Source organism: Neopelma chrysocephalum, unplaced genomic scaffold, assembly GCF_003984885.1.
Source record: "Neopelma chrysocephalum unplaced genomic scaffold, ASM398488v2 Primary Assembly neopelma1_45, whole genome shotgun sequence".
Taxonomy (NCBI): domain Eukaryota; kingdom Metazoa; phylum Chordata; class Aves; order Passeriformes; family Pipridae; genus Neopelma; species Neopelma chrysocephalum.
Window position 1 is genome coordinate 11,156,459 of NW_020897704.1, and position 14,205 is coordinate 11,170,663.

General features: G+C 42.5%; 1 protein-coding gene across 4 annotated transcripts in view; it reads right to left on the reverse strand.

Annotated features, from left to right (window-relative positions):
• Nucleotides 1-14,205, reverse strand: part of LHFPL3 (LHFPL tetraspan subfamily member 3) — a 255,426-nt gene that overhangs the window by 18,291 nt on the left and 222,930 nt on the right. The window contains exon 4 of one of the 4 annotated variants that reach the window (XM_027679378.1): nucleotides 11,440-11,462. The exons of the other annotated variants lie outside the window; for them this stretch is intronic. The gene's annotated coding sequence lies outside the window, so the exon portion shown is untranslated. Of the gene's footprint in view, nucleotides 1-11,439; nucleotides 11,463-14,205 lie in introns of those variants that run through there. 4 annotated transcript variants of the gene reach the window in all.

The following is a 14,205-nucleotide window of genomic DNA, read 5'->3' on the forward strand; positions in this document are numbered from 1 at the left end:
GGAAACATTATTTAGATAAGATGCTATGAAAATAAATGCAAAACTTGTTGGAAAAATACTGTTAGAGTGGTGATTAGTAGTTCACTCTCCAGATGAAGGACTGCATTTATTAGAGTTTTATGGGGATCTGTTGTTAAAATACCTTCCTTAACCACTTAAGATAGTGGAAAAGACGATCTCCAATGGAATAAAGGATGTCCTCCATATGTAGGTCACAGCTACTCAGGAGGGGCTTCAAGTGTGTTGTAGGACAGAAATGGTATTCAACATTTAAAATGAATTAGAGAAATGGTCCAAAAAATAGGATATAATTCAATAGCAATAAATGCATGGGCAGAAGAAGGAGTTGTACAAAATAAAAATTAGGCATTAACTGACCACGAGTCCCTGGGGCCCTTCCATTGTGAAAAACAGACAAATGCCCTACCGTTATGAACAAGCAGGAAAATTTATCTGCAAGATGTGCAAAGTGAGTCAACCAGGCTGCTCAGTAAGGCCTCAGCTTCATGGTTGGTTTTTTGGCACTCGACTGTAAGAGAGAAGTGGACCGACTTGGTCAAGACAAGAGTGGAGCAACAAGAGTGTCAGAAGCCTTGGAACTCTTAATGTATGAGAAAACATGGACAATTGATCTGTTTAGTCTAGAGGAAAGTAGACTTACTGGAGATAACACTCTTAAGTACGAAAAAAGCTGCTGCCAAAAGGAAGGGAATAAATCATTCTCTCTGGGAATGTGACAAGTAATGCACTTCAAAGTGCAGCCAAGGAAATTTCACAGACATTAGGAAAACCCTGTCCAGATTAAAGCCCCTTGGCCAAAGAGGCAGCTGCTGAGAGAGGAGTGGGAGCTGGTGATGCTGTGGTGCTCTCCCCACCAAAATTCCCCTGCTCTCTGCAGCCAGGCATAGCCAGAGGCACATAAAAACCCCATATTGCACCCACTGACATCCAACAGGGAGATAAAAACAGAAAAATGCACCGTGTCCATCTTACACCCTTTTCCCCCACAGGAGGTACGACAGCCCCATGAGGATGCTGGACTACAGGGGCTATTTCTAAAGCAGGGCTCAGGTGACAGCCGTGACTTGCTGTTCACTATCTCCCCAGTCGGAAGGACTAAATTCCATAGGAACATCATGTTTTCTCCCCAGGTGACTTACACAGAGGGCACTTCCACTGATCAGGGAAGAACAATTCCCCAGCCCTTATTTCTGTGCCAACTGTACTGTCTATTTTTAACAGCAAGCTGCCATTAGCATTTGTTTGCTAAAAATAAACACATTTTAAATGCAATTCATTACCTAGCACATTAGGATAAAGGCAATTTATTCTTCAGTCAAGAAGAAATATTTTTAAGAGATAAATTGGTTCATGCAAATATCTGTCGCTTGCACTCAGTGCACGCGGTACCAGCAGAGACAGTGCTCTGATTTCAGTCAATTGATGGGATAGATCACAAAATTCAGAAGCTGCTGAGGAGCTCAGTGCAACATCCTATTTTAACTTAATTAAAAACATGACCACAGTTATGTAAGAGAAAAATAAAAAAGGGATGTGGGGCATCAGACACAGTTCTCCCTTACAGCTGCAGCATAACAGAATTGTAGCAAATGATTTTTGGGGAGGGGGTATTCTTTATTATATTGATGGTAATGGCTTCCTAAAACCTAAATATCACTTCTTCTTGCTCACAGAACAGGGGAATATTACAAGGGCATAGTTTTGAATCAGAAAATGCCAGTGCATAAGGATTTTGAAATGGGTTTAGATGAGCTGCTGAGCCAGGAGCTGGACGGTGATCTCTGTTGAACTTGTCCTTCATGAATCGCCCAGTTTCCTTTTGATGAAAAAAATTAGCTTCCAAAATGTTTTGTGGAAATAAGGTATTTCAAGCAAAACTTTTTGGTATTCAGCAGGAAGATTTGGAGGGCATGTAGGGAATTACTGCTCACAAGTAGGTTCACAAGTGTCCCTCTCTCTTTCAGAACAAAAATAACATACCATAAAGAAATAACAAACCATAAAAAGACAAAATTGACTCGGAGTCCTCAGGATATTTGGGGGAAACGCAAAACTTTTACATCCAGCCAGTGCTAATGCAGCAGGTCCTGCAAAATCAGAACAGTCTGATTTTCCCCACTAGAGGGGACTGCGGCACCTGGAGTTACCCGCTCACTCACACCAATACTGGTGATTTCAAAATAGGTGGCATTACTAAGAAAATTAATTACTGCTACTTGTAACATAATTCAAAACAGTGTAAAATTGGAATATGTTAGAAACCATTATTAAATGTTCAAAAAGAAAAGAAAATAACTTCTCGGGTTTAGGTTCCTTCATTAAACAATATTTTGAAGTTACCAGACTTTATTAAAAAATATTAAAATCTCCTAGTTTATCTGAAAAATGTGGTGTTTTTTCTATATTGTTTTGCAATGCACAGATGAAATACTTTAAATTAAAACGGTCTGTTTAACCTCAGAAAACTTATCTATAAAATGCTCCTGATGATTCACAGTAATTTGTGTTAAATCTGCAAAATCCAACACCTTGCTGTCCCAAAAAAGTTTGGTGGCAGGATCCTTAGCTAATTGCAAACACTTGAAACAAAACAAAGAGAGGGAGATAACAGCCCAGGTGTGCTTCCCACCTTGGATGTGTTGCTGGAGAAATGTCACAGCTGGTAGCACAAAAAAGGCTCTGAGAACAGGAGAGAAGAAGTCTCTGATTTCTTCTCATGGTCTCTTATGCACACAGTTTTGGCATTTTAGGAGTTCCTAGGTGCCCATTTCACCAGAAACATCCACCAAAGTAGCACAAGTTAAAGCACATCTGCAGTTATTGAGGTTTTGGATTCCAGGGATAGGGAATCACAGAATCATAGAATCGTTAAGGTTGGGAAAGACCTCCAAGGTCATCAACTCCAACCATTCACCCAGCATCACCATGTTCAACACCAAACCATGCCCCTAGGTGCCTTGTCCACACATCTTCTGAACACTTTCAGAGATGGTGTTTCTACCATTTCCCTGGGCAGCCTGTTCCAATGCCTGACCACTCTTTTAGTGAAGAATTTTTTCCTGATATATAATCTAAACCTCCTCTGGTGCAACTTGAGAACATTTCCTCTCATCCTTTCACTTGATACTTGCTCGCTACAACCTCCTTTCAGATAGTTCTAGAGAAAGATAAGGTCCCCTCTGACCCTTCTTTTCTCCAGGCTAAACAACCCCAGCTCCCTCAGCTGTTCATCCTAAGAATTGTGTTGAACGTGTAATTACGCACTGGTGCCCACTGCCAAGGGAGCTTGTTTTGGGATGGGTTGTCCCAAGACTTGGGTTTGAAGCTGGCTGTTCCTGCCACTGGGCTTTGTTTTAGAGACCTCTATTTGCATCAGCTCTTAGTAAGACAGTGTTAGTGGGAGATACCTCCCACTCCCTGTGATGTAGCCATATGTAGGGTGTGCTGTAACACCTCCCCTGCCATGGTGGTGATCCCCGTGCTCACCACTGCATCTCTCTTGCAAGTCCAACCCCTTGTTTCTTACCAACCTTTTGCTGCAAATCATTAAACCAAAATTCATATTTTCTACCTACCAGTTGCCTGCTGTTTTCTTGTCTTGGTGTCACAGACTCAGAAAACTATAGAGGTTGGCAGGTACCTCTGGGATACCAGGTCCTACCCCACTGCTCAGAGGGTCAGGCCACTCAGTCCCATGTCCAGTCAGGTTTTCCATATCTCCAAGGATGGAGACTCTACCACCTCTGTGGCAGCCTGCTCCAGTGCTTGACCATGCACACTGGTTTTTCCTAAGTTTAAATGAAATTTCCTGCATGTCAGTTTGTGTCTGTTGTGTCTTATGCAGTCCCTAGGCACCACCAAGAAGAGTCTGGTTCTATCTCCTTTACTGGACTCCATCAGGTATTTATATACACTGACAAGGTCCCTACTGAGCCTGGGTTTGTTCCTCCCAAGGGGCGGGACATGTGGTTTCCCAACTTCACAAGGTTCCTGTCCTCCCACTTCTCCAGCTTGTTGAGGTCCCTCTGGATAGCAGGACAATCTCTTAGTGCATCAACACTTCTCCCAGTTTTTTATCTGCCTCATCATCCAGCTGGATTTTGTACCACTGATCACGGTCCTTTTTGCCTGGCAGTTCAGTCACTTTTCAGTCCACCTCACCGTCCAGTTATTTAGCCCACACTTCATCAGCTTGTGGCAAAAACTGTCAAAATGCCTGCTAAAATCAAGATAAACAATGTCCACTTCTTTTCCCTTGACCACTGAGGCAGTCACGTCACTGTACAAGGTTTTCAGGTTTTGTCAGGTGTGATTTCCCCTTTGTAAATCCATGATGAATACTTCCAATCAGCTTCTTGCCCTTTGTGTTTGGAAATAGTTCCCAGGATTATTTGCTCCATCACCTTCACAAGGACTGAGATAACACTGCCATGTATATTTCTCCCCACATCCTCCCTCTTGGAGATATGAGTAACACTGAATGTCTCGTCTATGGTATGCCCAAACATTGAAATTTTTTAATTACTTTTTGATTCAGTTGGTGAATGGAAAAATAATTTCCATGGTCATCTTCTTATTATGAGAGTGGCAATCTTTTCAGGTGCCTTCCCAAGCAAGGGGTTTCCTTGATCACTCCTGCTGTTCCAAACTCTCCCTGCTGTCCTTTTTTCAGGGAGTGTGACCAGGACACCAGCCCAGGGCAGGTGAATCAATGGGATGTTTCCTCACACACTGGGCTGACTCAGAGGACTGAAGCTCTGCCACAAGCATGTTCAGCTGCTATGAGGAGGGAATGCAGCAGGAACTGAGAGTGGCTCAGAGGACAGAATGGGAAGTATGAAGACCTTTTAAAGCTGCCTTTTCTTCTCTCCCCTCCTATCCTAATTGATTCTTGGTTGTGAAGAAACTCCCATGGGCCCAACCAAACAGCAGGATGCTGCTGCCAGAAACTTCTCTCCCTTCCCCCCTTATTTTCATTGCTCCCTCCACAGGTGACAGGCAATTTTCTCCTATTTATTAAGGTTTTCTCTTCCTATACCCATCACAAGTTTCAATCTCCTCTGTTCTTTTCTGCTTTCCATTCTCTTCTTTTTTATCCTAAGAAGAGAAAAGGAGGGAGCACTGGCATCCCAATTATTTATATGCAAATATTTTCTCTACTTTTGTCCTGATTTAGCAAAATTTAGAGTCCTGAAGGAGCAGGCAACAGAGTCCCTTTTATTCCCATCAGGCATTCTTGCAGCTTCATTCCTGGCTAGCAAAGCAGTTTACAAAACCAATGGAAAAACTGACAGTCTTTTATCCCTGCTGCAAAACTTGTTTCATAATTATGTGCCCTATTCTAAAATGTATATGTGGCCTTAATCCTCCTAATATGTAGGGTTTAATATGTATAAAAAGCCTGCTATGTACATCATCTCAGCACAGAATTTCAATTGCTAGAAAGGCTGAGACTGAATTAAAAAGGAAGCACTGTGCATGGCAATGACTTCATTTTGACAGGCTGAATTAATTTTAAATAATAAGGAAGTAATTTCCATCTCACTAAATGCCTGCATTTTTCCGTAAAAATAAAACACTATAGTCAGAAAGATACTCTTAAGAAACATCTCTCATAGAGATAAGTAAACCAGATAGCAATTAAAAAAGTAAATAAGTAATAATTGCAATAGTAAAAGGTAGTATTAAGCATTAATGCACTTCAAGCCCAGCTACTTTGATTGATTTCTGCTTTATCTCATTAGCTTTCTAATCAGGAAAATATAATCATATGAAGATACACAGATTTAAGCACAGACAAATACCTCCAGCAGTTAGACACGGATGCAGTCACAACTGCCTGAATCAAAAGAAAGTACCATGAGAAAAAAAGTCATGGAAAGATGTAGAGAAAAAGATCTTTACACCACCACCACTGTTCTCCACTGTCTGAAAATTTAAGAGGCTTGAAAATGAAATATTCTCTGGATGGTAATGTGGGGGACATGGCTTTCTTTTTTTGAAGCATAACCAGAAGTGATGATGCTTCCTGTGAGAATCAAGACATGATAATGCTCAACAGGAATTGGAAGAGTGATGTTCAGCTCCCTCCTCTACAAGGTAGGATCCACTTCTCTACTCCAGACTAGTCAGGAGAGTTATCCTACCACCAAGCTGGGAACACAATAGGGCACTTGGCACTGCAGTGTCTAAGGTTTGCACTAGAGATTCTGGGTCCACCCTACCACAGTTTGTTTAATAAAATATGCACAGGTAGATCCTAGTAGATCCATGACCAGCGCTGCCATGCCCTGGGTAGGACTGTAACAACCACACACCCTTCACATCTCTCCTTGAACACTTAATTATTTTTTTTCACAGCATCAGGACGGGGATCTAGGTCGTGGGTGTCTTTGTTTGTGTGCATTCTCCCCTTCTCTAGCATAGCCACTGAGCTGGGGTGTAGGGCCCTTTCCTAGGTCTGAACAAAAAAACACACCCGTTTTTCATCCAACAGCATGGTGGTTTGAGCATCTGCCTAGGAGCTGGGAGATCCTGGTACAGCCCTAATCCTTGTAATAGCTGCCTGACTGCAAAGTGTTCTCTAAAATGCATCTTTCTTTGTCCTGTAAATGAAACTGGTAGAAAGAGAATAAAAAAAGCAAGATCAAGGATGACATTGTAGCCTGGTGACAGGGGCACTAAGCTGTTGAAAAGGTAATCTGACTTGCGTTCTCTGCTCCCATTAATATTTAATAGTCATTAAATTAACAGTCAGGGACGCGTAGGATTAACTACAGGTCAGCATCCTCATACTTGTATCTGACTGAATGAGATAGCGTTAGTATGGATGGAAATAAGCTATTAGCAATAAGCACGGCCAGTCTGTCAGTAACAGGCATGAATTAAAGATTTAAACACTGTCCCTGAAAACCAAAACAATGAAATGGCTGCTCCTATACCAAGACCCACATAAACCCTGCACCAGTGCTGAAAACTCCTCCAGCTGAGACACTCACAGAGATCTGAAACTGGCAAAATCAGCCCTTTCTCTCTGCGGACTCGAGGGACTTGCGAGAGACTGACACTGCTGATCACAGGGAAAACAGAAGTAAACAGCTTTTCATGCACTCAATAGCAGTGATCACAACCTGTGAAGGGTGCTGTAACTGAGCCACCTGCATTGCCAGGAGAGGAGGTGAAAGCCTCGTGCAGGAGGACACTGGGATCCCACTGCACAAAGCCGTCAGGCTAATTTTTAATTTGCAGGGTTGGAATGGCTGATGATTGGAGCTGCAGGAGTGTCCCCCGGTACCCCTCCAGCTTGGCCATGACACTGAGGCACAGAAGAGGCTGACTTCTCTTCCATGGTTCCTATTTTGGGTGCAACTTGGGAACGTCACTGATTGCAGCTGTTTGTGCAAGATTTCCTTGTCCTTTCCATTCTCTTTAAAATAAAAAGCAGTCTAATCCCAAATAAGCTTTCCACGTCTGGAGGAACCACATGTGAGGAGTCTGATGAGCAGTTTGTCCTTTTGTCCCTCAGTGGAGAGAAGAACAAGGGGACAATCTCGTTTGTCTGCTTTGGTGGGCTTGTTTGCCACCCTCCCTGCTCTGGGAGGGCATCTACCATTTCCCTGTGTGGATGAGCAGAGAGCTGTCCTCCACAGAGGGATGCCTGCTGGATTTGACCAGACAGCCCAGATCTCAAGCAGCTTCTCTTCACACAGTTGCCAAGAAACCAAAAACAATCAGCTGCTGAAACAACTGTTTAGTACATTTTCCCCTCCATTTGTCTCATTCTGGGTTACAGCAGCTTTAAGAATTACAGGGCTTTCCCTGTACTCCTTGTGATGAAGAGCTGGGCAAGGACAGTGCTGGGGAGGAGAGTTTGGTCTCAGTGGCTTTTGCAGTAGGGCTCCAAGCCCACAGGTTTTTTCCCTATGTGGCCAGCAGGAATTTCCCTACCTTAAACTGTCTGCAGGGGTCTCAGAGACACCTATTCACAGGTGTCATTCAAGAGCTCTTTCAGCTCCCCTTACAGCTGCTGTCAGCATGTCCACCTGAGTCACCAGTAGCTCTAGGCATGACACTAATGAAATCTGTTGTCCAACTCCTATCTCACTGTTTCCATTTATCCCTTTGCAGGCCTGGCTCTGGCTATCATCTTACCTACAGCCATCTGTAGGGTGCCTGGGAGTAGGGACAGTGATGATTGCCCTGCAGGGTTTTGGCTCCCCTTGCTGGAGAGCCATCAAGAAAGACACCACATGGGCATCCCTATGGCTGACAGCCTAGTGGCCAGGGAACCACTGAAGAACAAAATCCCACAGGAAGTTTTACCTGCTGGGAACATCACCCAGGAGAAAACTCCCACTCATGTTTAGCTGCAATAACAGAAACAAATGAGAAAATAGACTTGGGAAAAGGCAGGAAGCTGATCCTTGGTGAAGGCAGAGGTAGGTTTCCAGGTCTACCTTTCGTAGTGGTAGCACAAGGCATTTGTCTCTGGTTGAAGGGGACTGGAAGGCTGATAAAAAACTTTGGGGAATAACCTTCTCTGCATAAATGATTCTGCAAACTTTACTTCTTTATTTCTCTGTGATGTAAGGATTTTTCAAAGCTCAGCTGCATGTTCACTATTCATAATAGGTCCAACTCAGCAAAGACTCATAGTGTCTTGGAAATGTCACCTATCAAGGTACACAAATATAGCTAAAACAACCTTGAAATATTAACTGCTCTGTCTGTTTGCTAATAGTGCTGTGTTGACCATGAGGGCTGAGTTTCTGTTCCCAGTACAATGCCTGTATATTCTGCCAGTTCCCTGGCGGGGTTGGGTTGTTTTTATTAAGTGGTTATGTGCTGTGCTTCCCTCATGTGGAACCCCCTGTTTTGTCATGGAGCTTGTGGCTCTGATAGAAAGTTACAGCCTCTTTTCCTGCAGCCTTGGCAGAAACTGGTTGTTGTACCAGCTCATATATTTAGTAACTCTGGCAAAGAAATCTGTGTGTTGTGTGTGGCAGTTAAACAGAGATCTCTACTGCATGAGAAAGAAGTGACACAGTGTGGGGAGTGAGAGTGACCTGGGCTAGGCTTGTGAACTAAGGATGTTGTGTTGAGCCAACACTCCTGGGAGCTCCTGCTCTGTGATGGGGTAGCATGAAGAGGGATTACTGTGATGGTATAAATATGTAATGAGACAAGTGCAGGGTCGATGGGAGTATGAGGGCATGTGAAAGGACAGGTCCGCCATGGCTGAAGGAGCCAAGGAACAGGCATTCCCTAGAAACAGGCAGGTGTGAAAACAAAGTTCTTACCTTTCGTGCGTGAGGTTTGACCACAGGTCCTATACCTTTTTTCTGGATATGTAGGAGAGGGCATGGAAATCCACAGGGATGTTTCCCCAAAATTACATACCATCCTTCAACAATTTGTGTCATGGGAACTTTGGGACCTCAACAGACATGGTTGCATGTAAGGGCCCTGCAAGTCTTCTGCCATGAATACATCCATCTGTTATCCAATATGTCCAACCAGTTCCTTCTAGCACATATAATCCCAGAGGGGGAACTACAGGCAAGTGAAGTTCAGGTCGCACAGGACATGGCTGCCCCACTGTCCTCAACCTGAAGCCAAGGCACTGTGTCAGCCACTAAACTACTTTCCTCTCCTGAGGGTGAATAAGCACTGACCTCACTTCAAAATCCCCCCCAGACAACATTCACCCAGTCAGTCATTAATTTTTCAAGTGGTGTGTGTGGCTTCAGGTTTAGAAGGGAAAAAAGGCTGGTCCCTCAACCGCAGCAGCATGGCTTACAGTGATCCTGTGTGTGCCCCATGCTAAAGCAGAGGGGGAGATGTTCTACAAATCATGGAAACAGTTTGCTGCACCTTCTCGTAGTATCATGGATGATGAGGAACAATAGGAAAATGACGATTCCTGACTAGCTGGGTAAATGGTCAAGTTACCTAATTGGATTCCTCCAGACAGATGCTAGCCTTAGCAAGAAATGTGACTGTAATATCCTAAAATGGCACAGTGTTTATCAGCCAGAGGACATATATATGGTCCCTGTTTTTTATTTTTCTGAGCAAAATGTTTTTTTTTTTAAATATGTTTCTATCAGAGAGTGTTTAAAAACATATTTGGCTGAGTTTGCTGTTCCTGAAAAGAGGCTGGAATAAATCTTCAGGATGCTCTAATTAGAAAACCAGTTCCTAAACCAACAGGTAGGAAGAGGAAACTGCCACACCCTGCACATCACTGGGATGAAGTATACTCAGTCAACTTGGATGATTTTTATGTTTAATTTTATACCTGGGAAGTGACATTAGTGCTATTTACTGTACTAATGTGAATCCCCAGGCCAGCAGTGGCAAGCTGCTACCTGGTTCACAGGTTTTTCAAGGGAGTCTGAGTGTTACCTGTGCTTTCCCTCACACAGTCTATAAATACTGCCCGTCGTCTTTCATATAACATGCTCATGAAAGGTTATGTGTAGCAGAGAGTTTTTGTAGGACTCAGTAAACTTTACCACTGTCAGTGACAGAGTCCCCTTTAAAGCTGATGAAAAGCCTCTAGACCAAGATCCTGGAGTAACATTTATTATTAGGGGCATGTAAACTACAAATTAATTAAATTCTAATCATGTGAATGGAGCATCATAATATTTTATACAAGTTATAATTAATTAGACATAAAATTTACAAGCAATGCAGTTAAGTTATGACTTGTGCATATTTTGTAACATAATTGAAAACCTAATATAAATTACTTGACAGTCTTTGCTGCAGGATATAATGTCCATCATGGGTGACTTTGGCAAAATGGATTTAGCCCTTTCAAACCCTGTAATTTTGGATGCAATTTTTGTAGCATCTTCATCTTAAAAAAAAAAAAAAAAAAGCCCAAATATCCACACTGTAAAACCTTAACCTTCTAAGTCTAGTGCAGGGCACTCAAAATTGCCAGCCACCTAAAAGCACTCTGGGTTACAGACTTGGATGAATTACTATTGTATATGCTTTCTTAAATCATCAGTACTCTTTTTCTTTCTTGTTTATTAACTTTGATATGTAATTGACAAGTCTATTTGTCACTCTACAATGATCTATTTAATCACAACTAATTCTTGTTATTTAGAAATCTTTGTTGCATCTCTGATCTTTCTAATCTGTTATGAATGTTCTCTTTAAGGAATCTGAAAATGAATTTATTAATTACAAACTACTTTAGAGGAGGCTGCTGTCAGGCAAATAATTTTTTGTAAATCAGAGAGCTGAAATAGCTGCTTGGATATGGTAAATATTTTTAAGACTCATACCCAGCTCAAGTACCACACACAAGGAAGAAGTGAATGAATGTCCTCTGGATGGTGGGTAGTGTGCTAAACTTTGCTCAAGAGAGTCTACTGAGACAGTATCATATAGTCATAGTTTCACTTTCCTTTATTCTTCCCCTGGGAAAGAAAAAAAAGTAAAATCTGGACATAGACATCCCCAGACACTTCCCCTATCCAAACCTCATTCATGGATTTCTTTTCACTTTCCAAAGGGAACTCAGTATAATTTTAATGTAATGCCAGGTCGTTTATAGGCATTTAAAATACTCTCAGTTTCTAATAACTTAGAATGGAGGCAGGAAACATGCAGCAGCTGCACCTCCTCCCCAAAAAGCATATTTTGAATTCAGGATGGTCCCCTGCTACAAAAACAAATGGCAGAAGAAGACTGACGGGTTTACTTTGAGGTAAATTCAAGCAAGGCTAACTTGGGTAGGATCATGGCATTGATTCCTTCTCCAGCTGCCCATACTTTATCTCCGCAGAGGACTCTAAGAGAGCTACTGCATGTGTCCCATTGAAGGCAACACCTCAAAACCAGAGGCAGGAGTAGCAGGTGGGAAGTCAAAGGATGACTTGAAAACAGCACAGAAAAGATTGATTTCCTGAAAACGTCTCGAACCTATGGAAAACCTGAAAACTGGTATGATTTGAAATTTGCTTTGGTGGCACTCTGGGAGGAGGTTTTGTTTTGCAGGAGGACTGAGATGGGAGAAGGAGGCACTATGAAGAGGAAACATAAATGAGCCATCTCGGAGGAAAGGAGGAGATAAGCAGGAAAAGCCATAGAGGTGGTTTTATAGAAACTTTTGAAAGGTTGGACCACAAACTTGACAAAGATGATGAAGATGACATGATTCACTGTGGTTTGCTAAGAAATTGAAGCAAGGAATCGATCTTAGTTGTGACATTTTGAGGGAAGACAAGGTGAGCATCAAGAGGGTCAGAACAGAGAAGGTCGTGGAAACTGAGGATGAAGCTATCAGGGCTTTACTGGGGGAACAAATACTAATAGATAATTTTGTAGGATGCTCTTGAGGGAATGTTAGCAAGATTAAATGACAGCATCAGCCTGGAGAGAAGAGGGAAGATGGTGATAATGTTGAAAACAGCACTGAGGGTGTGTGCTGCTGGGATGCAGAAGCTAATAGGTTTACCAGCTACAATCAAACAGGGCTAGGCATGAAAGATAAGACAAGGGGCTCAGTTTTAGCTACAGCCTGAACAGGAAAGTTGGACCAGGTGACCCACTGTGGTCCTTTCCAACCTTATCCATTCTGTGATTCTGTGATTTTGATATTTAACCCAGTACAACCCCCCATATACCCGTACTCTTAGAATCACAGAATCATTAAGAATCATTAAGGTTTGAAAAGACCTCTAAGATCATTGACTCCAACCATTAACCCATTAATCTGGCTCTGTTCAGAGAAGTTGCCTGGGCAGCATTTGAGGATTTTATATATTTGCTCCAAAAGTTTAGCAGGATGGAGGTGTACAGGCACAGAACCACCCACTGTGTGATCCACGCTCACTTGGTCCAATCCGTATCACACCCTGATCCCATGAGTGTGTGCCTGGGATGTCTCAGACCCAGAGGTCACAGTGCCTATGATCACGTCAGTATCCAGGATAATCACCCCTTTCTCTATGTCCTAACCAAGTGTCCCACATATCTGGGCAGAAGCAAGTTTTACAAACTGAAGGGATTATGTGCTGGATATTGCACATACCATGGATTGTACATATCTATGCACATCTGATCTCAACAAGAAACTATCTGACCCACAGTTTTTTGGGTGGCTTGGTGTGCCGTGTCCTTGAGGCAGGCCCCTGAAGTCTTTCCTAGAAGGATTATATGATCTTCAGCTAGAGGTGAGCATGCTCCCCACAGAGATACGCTATTGATAGGAAGATATAATGCCTTAGATGAAATCATTACTCATCCTTCCAGTAAGCTGTGTCCTGATTTAGTAACATATTCCATTTGTAGATCATATTGTCTATGCTGAGTCTGCTTTACAACAGGAGTGCAAACAAATTAAACAAAGTTTTGATATGCCTTTACCAAAGATCTGTCCCTAGTGTCCTTTGATTTACTTCTTGAGATCTCCTCTGGCATGAACTAGATGGAGGCATATTTTTCTCCCCCTCAAAGCTGATCTGAGCTCAACACCTGTGAGATTATATGAGCTCTGCCTTCGGAGCTGGCTTCAGACATCCTGGAGAATGACTGCCCTCCCCTTCAGTAACAGACTGAAGATAGCTGTATGTCTTCATTTCAGTGAAATTGCTTTTTTCTGCACTTCCTTGGCACCCAGATAGTGGTGCTCTGCGTGTCCCAAGTCAGTACCAAAATGAAAAAAACTCTGCTGCTGTTTTTTTTTGCTGGCTGATGAATGGAGTTGCAAAGGTACATACTGTCCTGGCCTTTAACCACACTTCCCTCTCTAGTGAGGACCAAAATTAATGACAGATCAGATTTGTCAGCAGGGGAATATTCTTGCATTTCGCAATGTTTGTCATTGCGTCACAGAGGTTAGAGATGGGACTGACCTGTTAATTACCCTTTACACTACTTCAAGTCTGTTGAAGATGGTTTTCTACAGCAAGAGGTATATTTTTCAGTGCACATTTTGATATGAAACAGAAATCTGTAATAAGAAAAAAGCTGGTTCCATGGACACCAGTATGGAGTCTTTTTTGTCTGTAGTCTGAATTTCAGAGGATCATTTTCTGCTGAAAATGCTGTCATTAAGAAGATGAGTGCTTGAGGTCTCATGGTGCTATCATGATTGTCAGTAGGACTACAAAAGGGGAATATATCTTAAGAAATAATAAAATGTTCTTACAGATGAGT